General features: G+C 39.9%; 1 non-coding gene across 1 annotated transcript; it reads right to left on the bottom strand.

Moving 5' to 3' along the window:
- Window positions 1-11,559: 11,559 nt before the first annotated feature.
- On the bottom strand, window positions 11,560-11,631 carry TRNAW-CCA (transfer RNA tryptophan (anticodon CCA)). The gene has a single exon. It is a non-coding gene; the product is annotated as a tRNA-Trp (tRNA).
- Between the last annotated feature and the right edge of the window lie 388 nt (window positions 11,632-12,019).

The raw sequence follows: 12,019 nt of genomic DNA, 5'->3' as shown, positions 1-12,019 counted from the left end.
TCCCTGTCTCTCTGCTCACTTCTCTCTTTAATGTCTCAAAAGAGATTGATTTAAGACACAATCTAATCTTGTAGATTGAGTCCTGACTCATTAACAGAACTGACTCTAATCCTGCCTTGTTAACATCATAGAAACAGGATTTACAACACATAGGAAAATCACATCAGATGATGAAATGGTGGACAATCACACAATACTGAGAATCACAGCCTAGCCAAGTTCACAGATATTTCTGGGGACATGATTCAGTCCTTGACAACCTATGATATGCAGATGACACAACCTTACTTGATGAATGTGAAGAGGATTTGAAGACTTACTGATGAAGACCAAAGACTACAGGCTTCAGTATGGATTAAACTTCAACATAAAGAAAACAAAAATCCTAATAATTGGACCAGTAAGCAACATCATGATAAATGGACAACATATTGAACAAGGATTTTATTTTATTGAATTCAAAATCAATGCACATGGAAGCAGAGGTCAAAAAATCAAATGACATACTACATTAGGTAAACTACTGCAAAAGATCTCTTTAAAGTGTTCAAAGACAAAGATGTCAGTTTGAGGACTAAGGTACACCTCACCCAAGCCATGGTATTTTCAATCACCACATATACATGGGAAACCTGGACAATGAAAAAGGAAGACCAAAGAAGAATTCACCCCTTTAAATTATGGTGTGGGCAAAGAATATTGAATTTACCACGTACTGCCAGAAGAATGAACAAGTCTGTCTTACAAGAAGCACAGCTGGAGGCTCCTTAGAAGTGAGGACTTCATCTCACATACTTTGGACATGTTATCAGGAGGGGCCAGTTCCTGGAGAAGGACATCATGCTTGGTTGAGTATCAGCGAAAGAGAGGAAGACTCTCGAGGAGATGGATTGACACCGTGGCTGCAACAATGATTATGAGGATGGTGCACGACTGGGCAGTGTTTCTTCTGTTCTGCATAGAGTTGCTATGAGCCAAAATCAACTGGACAGGGTCTAACAATAACAGTTGTATTAATCAGTATTCCGGCAGGAAGCCGGACACACATTCAAATGGTGAATTGAGAAGAGAGCACTGGGAGGCCTCCTTACAGAGTTAAGGAAACTAGTAAGATCTGAGGAAACCCTGAGGGAACAGAACACCGGGAGTTTTTAGCATCCCTAGGCATAAAAGGGCAAGGGGAAAGAGTGGAGTTGCCAGAACCTGGCAAAAGCTCTTGCCATGGGGTAGAAGCCATCCACCAGGAGCTGTGCCCATGGGAGAAATGCAGGCTGTCTGGGAATGAGTGGGAGAAACATTTTCATCTACCTCTCCCTCTCTTCTTGCCCTCTGATCTCCTGCTAGTACTTCCCATTGGCTGAATCCTACCAGAAGCCATGATGCAAGAAAGCCCAGGCAAGACAGACTTCCAAGGTAAAGAGCAGAGCAGAAAATGATCCTGGAAGGGCAAATGGAGAATACATCGGTACACTGGTACTGTAATTTGTGTGATTCTTTCCTACATTTGGTTGGGGCATGAATTCCTGTCCTATATAAACCTTGGATAATAACATATATTGGAGCTTGAGCAGCTGATAGGAAATACTGACCTCTAGACATTTTTTATTGCAAGAAGGAACACAAATATATTTACCATAAGCTTTCATAAAGTGAGGATGAAGGCATCAAATATAGATTCCTCCCAACAGATGCACCCCAGTGAGACTGGTACATGGAAGTTGTATCTTCTGTCAAGTAAGGCTGAGGAGGCATCTGGTCCTGGGGAGAATGTTGTGTATCTCTGACTTCAAGCAATAACTTGATTTATGCCAACGAGCCAGCTAAGGCTGCCGTGATAATTCTTGGCTGCACTGTTTCTGTTAGAGGGTAACATACTCTCTGTCTCTTGGGGAATTTGTGAGCTTCAGAATACTATTTTGTAAACCCCTTTCTATTTGTACTCCTATAACAAATTTTCATTTTGAAATGCACAATACTGATCTATATTCTGATGTTGGAATGTTTCTCTGATACCAAGCCAAACCAATTGCCAGCAAGTAAATTGCTACTCATGATGACTCCAAGTGTCGCAGAGTAGAACTGAGCTCCATAAAGTTTTCATGTCTCTGAACTTTCAGAAGCAGATCACCTTTTCTGAGGTGTCTCTGGGTGAGTTTAAACCTCCAACTTTTCAGTTAGCAGCTAAGCATTTAAGCATTTACACCACCAGGGGCTCATTTCTGTAACACTGGTGGTGATCAAAGTTGTCAGTTAGGAAACATCAGTTACTGGTTCACAAAAGATGTAAACTTGCACCAGAACATAATGAAATGCACTACTGCCTTCATTAAGGCACTCTTTCTACAAATTAAAAAATAAATAAATCATCAATCGATCGATCACTAGAAGTAAACAAAATGCTTAGTAATACAATTGATTTACATTCTGTCAAAAGCTCTTTATATCAAAATGGTGCTGACTGGTAAGCAAACACATGGATTAGCATTGGTCTGCAGACCACATTTTCAGTGGCTGTGCTCTACGTCATGTTCTATGGAGATAATATTATAGTCATTTACTTCAAAATAGCAAGTATACACTGACAGTGTCCAGACATGTTGGTATGAACCTAAGTCCATAGGTAGCTACATGGTTTTGTTGGACTAAGCGATGGTGCACGAAGAGAGGTCCCAATTTTGTAATACTGTAGTTCCTTTTGGAGGTAGCTATGTGACAAACAGGAACAGGGCTCAACTAGAATTCATAAAAAAATTAAAAAATTTTATATATTTTTTATGTGACAAACAGGGCTCAACTAGAATTCATAACTTCTCTCCTTAAACCTAAATAAAGCCTAACGTGGTTGTAATTGTTGCAGAACTTTTAACTCCCTAATAGGTAAGATTTAGTGGAACAAGTACTTTGCCTGCTCCTTTGCAAGGCTAGACTCATACCCCAAACCACTCTAAGTCATGCTTCTCCATAAATGGAATCTTGTCCAGAATAGAGAGAAATTGTTAGCCTAAGAAGCCTGGAGTTGGTTCCAAAATAAGCAGATCTGGATCCTTTGCCTCCCGCTAATGTCAAACATGAATGAATACAAGCTCTCAAAGTCTTGTTTGAAATTTGATCTCCATTATTTGAATTTATTTTCTTTCTCTTTTATAGTGTTCATTTGTGATGTTATATTTTTTTGTCATGATTATTGTACTATGGCTGCACAACATACTACCCTCCCCCCCAAAAAAACCAAAACAGGGACATAAAACAATGGCATTGGTTTGTTCAAAAGTCTGTAATTTGGCAGGCGGCGGGGGGTGGGGCGGTCAGGCAATAGCTCATTTAGAATCTACTCAGCTAGAGTGGCTTGAAAGCTGAAGCTAGAATCATCTGAATGCTTGTTCATTCTTAAGTCTGTTTAAGGCACCACTTGAATCTTTCTGAGGTCTGAACAAAGGGTTTTACTATCATGCTCTTAGTTTTTCTTTTCTGACAATGCCTTGGGTCTGATGTTTTCCGAAGCCTTTTCCTAATCGAAGCATTGTTTTGCAATCTGGAGAGGCTGGAAATGAGAAAGTTTTATTTTCTAATATCCACCAAGTTGTGGTCCCTTTATTAATAAAGATTCTTTCTTAGGTTATCTCTTTGTCTCATACACACACCCTTTTTACTGTAGACATCTAGAAAAAGGCAAGGGTCACCTTCGACACTTTGCCTGGAAATATCCTTAGTTAAATCATCCAGTTCTTTAGGTATATTTTTTATTTCCTGAATTATCACAGTGACAGTATTGCTAAACTTTCTGTCAGTAGATAACAAGGGCCCTCTTTTCCTTCTGCTTCTAATAACATTTTCCTCATTCTCCTGACTAGGCAGCAGATAGAAACAGCCTTCCTGTCTTGGGACCTTTCGCCAACATTCTCCTGAAATTACCAGTTTCCACCTGCTGGTCCCAAAGCCACAGGCTTTAGGGTGTGTTACAGCAGTATCACATTTTCAGGTATATATATATATAAAAAATATATATATATATTTTTTATACATATATATTTTGTGCCTATTATAGATTTACTGTCTTTCAGCCCCAAATCATCCTTTTACCTGCTTTGTGAAAATAATCTGGGTATTTGAAATATTTTTCCTTTGCTTCCTAGCCCTGAGGATTTGCCTGGAGAGAATGCTGGCTAGGCATTGTAGGAGGAAGAGGGCTTTGCTTCCTGGTGTCCAGGTGTTGCTTGACCTGCGGCTTCCCCAGTGCTCTTGCCCCGTGCATGGCTTTCTCCTGCATCAGAAAGCGCCAGAGGTTTAAATGTCCTCCGAATGGCTCTGGAAACATTCCAGAATTCTCTAGTTCAGGACTTTCTGTTTGTCGACTGTTTAGTTTGAGTTTCGAGAGATGCGTCTTTCTTTGCTGTGCTTGGCTGTGAGATCCGTACTGAAGTGCTGGGCCTTTGGCAAGAGTTTTTGGGGCTGGGCATCTTTGCGGTAGAGAGGGTTGCAACATGGGCAGTGGGAAGAGAGTGAAGGCCAAGAAACCGAGAGTGATGGCCTAAAACTTGGAAGGGCCCAAGATGGGGCGACATGGACAGGGCGAGCTGGTGTGACTGCAAAAGAAGGAGTGGAGTTAAAGCCGCCAAGAGTGAGAAGAAACCTCAGGTGTTGAGGCTCGAAGGTTCAACTTTTAATAGACCCTGACAGGAACAAAAGAAAGCCGTGTCAGAAGTGGGATTCAAACCCTCGCCTGCGTTTGGAGATCAGAAACCCCGAACGCAGGAAGGGAAACCTTGAGTCTGGTGCCTTAGACCACTGGGCTGTCCTGACACTACACTTAACATGTATGCAGGTTGACCACCGTACACAATGACTGAAGACTGTTTCTTTCAGGACGGAGAGTAAGATTATTTCTAAAAACAGAACAGTAGAAAAGAACACGATTTCCAGCGAACCTGAGCAACAGGATTAATGCAATTCTCCACTCACCCCTCATCCTCTTTTCCCACTGACTCCACCCCCACCCCGCCCGAGCCTTTCCCTAGAGATCACGAGGAACACGACGGGCTTTAAGGAGTAGAGGACTTGGGATGCAGGTGTTGTCCGCGCTGGGTTGAATCTGTATTTCAGTAGCTTTCCACGATGCTCACAGTATCTCTCGGTCATATTTTATTTTAAGAAGCTTTAGTAGTGGGGACTGGGCCCATGCGCGGTACTTAAATATTCGCTGAACAATCCTATTTTCGGCATTTTTACTTCTGCAAGGGTACGCGGGTGGCTTGACCGTTTTCCACACTCCTGCTTCCCTGTGCACACCCTCTGTAGCCCAACCTCTTTTTCCTTTTCTTGTCTTTTCTTATTGCTCTTTTCTTTCTCTCTCTCACATACCATACCCCCTTCTATTCCTTCTGCAGGCCCGTGGGAGAAACGATGTGACGTGAAATCAGGACGTGGTTACAGGTTACAAAATAAGAGAAATATGAGGCCACGGAGAACAACAACAAAAAGATCTTTGTCTTGGTGTAAAATATCAACATAGATAGGTAGATAAACAGACAGACAGGTAATAGATGATAGGTAGATATATCCCCGTAGGTTTGGTTAAGGTGAGGGGCATTCATTTACTGTTCACTTTCCATCCTGTTTCACAGTACTGTTTTATTAGTTCCTCAAATTGATAGCTTTTGGAGACTTCATTTCCTGTGGAAGACAATTGAAATATTGTATGCATGGATTGGCAAACTACTAATGTAAGATCCTAATTTGTGTGCCCAATGATCAGGGATAAGTAGTTTTAATTTTGTTTCTTTCTGCTTTTCTCCCTACCCTAGCCCTCATATGAAAAAGAAAAATACTGTTTTGAAGGCAACGTAAAGTAGTAGAAAACGTGCGGTGCTGAATTATATGTAAGTATACTTGAATTTATGCTTCATTACTTTAAAAAGTGTGATGTTTTATATTACTTTGACCCTCTGAGAACCTTTTCTTCACCTTTTAAGTAAAGGTAACCAAGCAGGAAGGAACAGAAGAAAGAGTCAGGACAAAAGCAAGATAATACATTTTTCCAAATAAACTTAGCCATGTCGATAAGTTAGGAGTAGGTGTATTCTATAGGGCAAAAAAAACCTGATGTTTCAAGTAAATCTTTTCTACTGGGCAAAATTGTACGTGAACTGAGTAAAATTCTTTGCATTGAAGTGGACAAGTATCATATATTACTATTACGTTTCTGTAATTTCTACCTTCACAGGGGTCTAGAATATCCTACTGAATTGAACTTAGTCTGTCAAAGACATATTTCCCCCTATAAAATCAGGTAATCTTGGGGCATCTGCTAGACAATGCCCAACATTTCACTGAAAGGCAGGACTTGGTAATTTCTGCTGAAGGATGAACTTCAGGAGTGACTTCGGTACTGAATCAAAAGGGTGTCCAGAGGCCATACTCTCAGGGTTTCTTCAGCTTCTGTCAGACCAGTAACTCTGGTCCTTTCTTGTGAGTTAGAGTTTTGCTACACATTTTTATCCATCTCTGCCCAAGATCCTCTATAGAGTCAGAGCAGTTGGTGGGAGTACCTGGACATCATCTAGTTGTGCTGGACTCAGTCTGGTGGAGTCTGTGGTGGTTGTCTTCCATTAGATCTCCCTGGGAATTTCTCAAGTTCAATTAAAGAAAAGGTTACTTCTAAATGATGTTCTAAGAAAACCCGTGAACTGGAAGGAGGCTGAACCTCTGCTGATATGTAACCCTTGGTGAAAAGTGCCTGTAAATACCCAACTTATGAAAACGACTTTCTCCATTCCACGCTCAATTTAAATCTCTAGTGAAATTCTGACCATCTTTTATTTAGTATGCATGCCAATGTAATTAATGTACTAGATTAAAGCACTCAATTTAACTCTGAAACATCAATTTAGGACATCTTGGGGGAAAGAAAAAAAACTTCTATTGCCATTCTGTTATGGAGACACAAGTTTGGAAAGAAGGTTATTGTCATTGGAAGTGGAATGATAAAGTAAGAATTCTGAAAGTATTCTGAACCCTCCTCCATATGTATATCCCCATTACTTGCCCCCTGGAGAGGGTGACTACCAGTTGCTGAGATTGCTGGGTGCTTTGGAATCAAAAGCCAAAAAGAGAGCTCTAAATAAATGGAGATATGGCCCTTATTTCTATGGATTTTTCTGTTCATTTGATAAAAAGCCAACATATACAAATCCAACGTCCAACAACAAAAAGTAAATTGAGAGGACAAATCTGCATTAATTAAGTAAAGGGGAACAACCTCCAGAGTCTTAATTATGTCTTACAGGTTGTAAGGGCAAAGTTGAGCTATTTATTGAGATTTTGAAACCAACTCTATGGTGGTCTTTCAAAGCGGGAACATGTTTAAGACTGGGTAAGAGTCATGAGATAAAAGTTTAGGATTGGTGGACACAGCCAGGAAAGGATTTCTAGGTTGTAAACATTATCTATTGTTTTGTAACAAACTGCTCTAAAACTTAGTGGGTTACAACAACAAACATTTATTATCTCATAGATTCTGTAAGTCAAGAGTTCAGGAGGGATTAGCTGGGTGGGGTTTCTTATAAGGTTGCAAACAAGATGTTGACAGGAGCTGCAATTATCTGAAGGCTTGCCTGGGGCTGGAGAATGTTCTTCCAAACTCACTCACTTGACTGTTGGGTGGATGCCTTGGTATTTTTTACCTCATGGGCCTCTTCATAGGTGAGTGTCCTCCTGACATGGCAGCTGGATTCCACTAGAGTAAGTGATCTGAGAAAGCAAAGGGGAAGCTGCAGCATTTATTACTTGGTTAAAAAAAAAAAAATTTTTTTTTATGGCACTGTCACTTCCACTTTATTCTATTCACTGAATTCAACTTACACTCAAGGGGAAGTAGGTTGAAGGCCAGGGTATTTAAGAATGTGTGATACATTTTAAAACCACCACAGGTGATCAAAGACTGTTGCTGTGTAAACTGTCATTCCATACCTTCTAATGAGAAGCTGATGGATCTTTCAAGAAATTACTGCAATAAAGAATAAAGTTCCTGGAATAAGCAAAAAGTTATTTGCAACTGTTATCTTCCGAGGCAAGAGTCTCAGGGAATAGTAAAGTTATGTGATGAAGATACTGGAATACTAATGTCATGTTAATGTAGACAGTAAGCTGTGGGGATGGCTTCAGTTCTCACATTCAATACAAGGCTCACATAAAGAGATACATTTTCTTCAGGTAATCCTAAACAGCAACATTTAAAAAAATAAACTCCGGAAGCAATATTAGCTAGAAATTATTAGTTGTCTTCCAATAAAGTTTAAGATAATCACTGTTCCAACATGCTTGGAAATTAGAGTCTACTTGCTCATATTCTGGATTTTTAAAAGAAGCTTGGATTGGCATTTTATGGAAAGGATATATTAGTTTGGCTTCTACATTGAAACAATGGCAGAAGGTAACATTTCCTAACCAAATGTTGGAGTCAGTAAATATGGTTATAATATATCAGTATGTGAGACATCCTAGTTAGAGTTGGGATGGTGGTGGGCAATGAAATCAAATGCTCAGCTAAAAGATAAACCTAGTGAAAACAGAAGAGTGTGCATATTGAAAACCTAAAATTGGGAAACCCATGTGTTACGCAGAATAAAAATGTCATTTGAGTTCACCTAAAACACAATAAATTATTATTTTTTTTAGATGTCATTTTTGGAAGGCCGTAAACCTCTCAGACATGATTACTGCCTGGTTTATTCTCCTGTTCTAGGCTTTGGACCTCAGCTTTATTGGTAAGCTCAGTGAAATTATCACCTGAGAGTGCTTAGGTTCCAGGGACTGATTAACACTAATAGGACTCACAAGAGCCTGATGCTATAGGTGAGAATACAATTTATTAGCTCGGAGGAGACTGATATTCATAGCCACACTTCAGGTCACCTTGATCTTGGTCATAAGGTTCTCTGGAAGTTTCTCAGTATTGAGAAAGGGGCCTGGTGGCATAACATCAAAGGAAAAGAAAGTAGGTCTTAAGGAATATTTCAAGTAGGTTATGATAAAGCCTGATGAACTGCCAAAGGTTTGTTTTATTTTATTGTGTTTTTGATGAAAGTTTACAGCTCAAATTCGTTTTTCATTTTAAAAATTTTATACATAAATTGCTTTGTGACATTAGTTTCCATCCAAGGTTATTTTTTAAAGGAGATTCTTGTATGTTTTTCTGTATCATGTTGCAAGAGCCCAACAATTATACCTAAGCTATCCACTGAATCTTTCTTGATACAGAGAAATCATAAGATATAGGAAACAATGTAACAGGCTTTATGCCATTCTGACTTCCTAACTCTTATTCTGTCCAATTCTCTTCCAATTAACAGACAATATGAATCTCTTACCACATATTTAGCACTAGGTGTGGCTCTGGATAAAACATACATAGTTCCTGCCCTCAAGTGGTTTGGAGTTTGATGGAAGAGACAAGCTGGTAAAACATGCAATTTCACTTAATTAAGTTAGTACAAGGACAGAAGCATTTCAAGATACTATGGAAGCACAAAAGCATAGGACTTTTAAAATTTATTGAATACTTTAAAATAATCATACCATCTCTTCATGTACAAACCCGTGTTTGAAGCCCAGAGTTTTTTGTTTGTTTTTGTTGTTTTGATTTTTGGTCATGTGTAAAAAAAACAAATAAGCAAAATTATCTACCTAGGCTATAAATCTCCTCTCTGCCCTCCCACCCTGTTTTTCCCTCATAGGTAACTCCTATTTATGCTTCAAAATTCTGCTCCATTGTCCCTGCTCTCTGAATTCCTCCCCAAGTCCTACACTCCGCCTCACTCTCGACACTAACACTGTCCATCAGGGTCAGTCACTCTTAAATATCTACTAAATCTGGGTCAAATATATGCTTTTCCTTGTATGTTTCATAGTTTACCATAATAATGAGCTAATACTACTGTCTCTTGCACTGGGCTGCTATTTCTTCCAGAGCAAAACCCCTCTGCCTGATTCATCTTCACAGCTGGCAGAGTATATACTCAGTAATTTTTTAACATAATTTTCGTATTTTCCTCTTAAAAAAAAAAACCTTTTCATCGTGAAATATTTGAAAAGTACAAGTCAGCAAAAAAGAAACAAATTAAATCAGTGCCTAATCCCACACCTAGAGATAACCACTATTAGTATTGTGATGTTTATTAGTTAGTTAGCCTTCTGAGTCATATGGCTGTATTAATTGGACTGGATGGTATAATATCAGTAAATAGTACTGAATGCATCTTTTTTTCCACTTCAATTGTCTTATACATCTTTTGTATCATTAGCTATTTTTCTCTGATATCATTACAATGGCTGCATAATATTTTACTCTGTAATAAATGATACATTTCTTTAACCAGTACTCCCCCATTAGTGTTTTGTTTCAGTAGACCATTAAAAGATGAGTGTCTGAATTATGCAGCAAAAGACCTAGAACATTCCTTAGAGAGGAAATGGCAGGGGCAAAGGCCCTGTGGTGGGAAGTGGCATAATGCACTGAGGAACTGAAAGAATTCCCCTGTGATACAGGGTTAATAAGCGCAGTTAATTGTTTTGTTTTCTTTGTTTTGTTTTGTTTTAAGCAAGAGAACTTCAGGATAAGATATGCATTTAAAAACAATCATAATAAGGAGACTGATTTAACTGAGCAAGAGGAGATTTGGAGAGAGGAGTTAGGGGATTCATGTCAATATTCCTGGCAGGAGTAATTGGTGGAAGGAAAGAGGTCATTGGGTAATGAAGAGAAGCAGACAGACGGCAGGTAACATATTAGAAGGTAAACCTACGTGACTCTATGCTTAGATTGGGAAGTGAAGAAGAGAAATCGTAGTCCGGTGGGTGGGGGGTACTGGGTTCTGGGCTCATTGGAGCTGGGGATGAAACTGGGCCCGATGAGAAGAAGGCACCAAGTGGTGGAGGCCTGTAAGATAAGGAAAAGTGAGAAAGCCAAAAAAAAAAAAAAAAAACTATTGCCATTGAGTCCATTCTGACTTCTAGCGACTCTATTTGGCAAAGAAGAACGGCCCCATATGGTCTCCAAGGAGCGGCTGGTGAATTCGAACCGCTGACCTTTTGGTTACCGCCAAATGCTTAACCATTCTACAACCCGCCCCAGCGAAATCAAAGAGGGCAACGGAATTGCCTTAGGAAGGCCAACCTTTAGGTGGAGGGGAAGGTCTTGGGCACTTAAAGGACGCAAGAAGTGATAGACAAGAAAAAAGGGAACCAGGAGACTATGTGGTCCCTGATACCAAAAAGGAGACTTAAACATCTTTTTAAGTAAGGTGCCAGAAGATGCACGGCCCATGTGGGGGTTTTGACCCCCGTCTTAGAATCCCAACACCAAGCAAAAGGCAAAAGAGATAGAGTCGCATCCCACGGAATCTCTAAAAAGGTAGATCATCTGTTCTCTTTGTCTCCACTCGGGCTCTCTGGCAGCGCTAACAGGTTTCAAAGAGGAGATGATTTTCAGTGGTAATTACGCCAAGAGGGAAAGTAGATTGTCAAATTGATCCTTGCTTCTCGCTCCAAAACTCAAGCCCCCCCTGACCCCGACGTGACTTGAACACGCAACCTTCTGATCTGGAGTCAGATGCGCTACCGTTGCGCCACGAGGTCACAGGAAGTACCCTCAGCCTTTCCAAAGAAGGATCTTGAATCATCCCCCTTCCCCTTTCTCCAGATCCAAAATATTTATTTATCACTAACTGTGACCATTTTTGTCTCCACCGCTCACAGTTTTGCTAACGCTTCCTTGAGAAAAAATAAGGAATTGACCACGTTAAATAATAACTCCCAATGCTCCTTATGGGGAAAAACCCAGGAAAAAACGTTCAATCTTTCCACTTGTGGAAATTTTTCTATTTTAAGAAAAATCGGGTAGGTATTGAATTTGGAGCCACAATGAAACAGGAATAAAAGCGGCTGCAAAGTTTGCAATGTTACTTTTCCTATAAATTCACTAGACACCTCCCTCTTCCATATCAAACTCCCAGCCTTGCAATGC

The sequence above is a fragment of the Loxodonta africana genome, chromosome 1 (genome assembly GCF_030014295.1).
Source record: "Loxodonta africana isolate mLoxAfr1 chromosome 1, mLoxAfr1.hap2, whole genome shotgun sequence".
In the NCBI taxonomy this organism is placed as follows: Eukaryota; Metazoa; Chordata; class Mammalia; order Proboscidea; family Elephantidae; genus Loxodonta; species Loxodonta africana.
The sequence above is the reverse complement of the archived record's forward strand: the minus strand, read 5'-3'. Positions and strand labels throughout refer to the sequence as shown.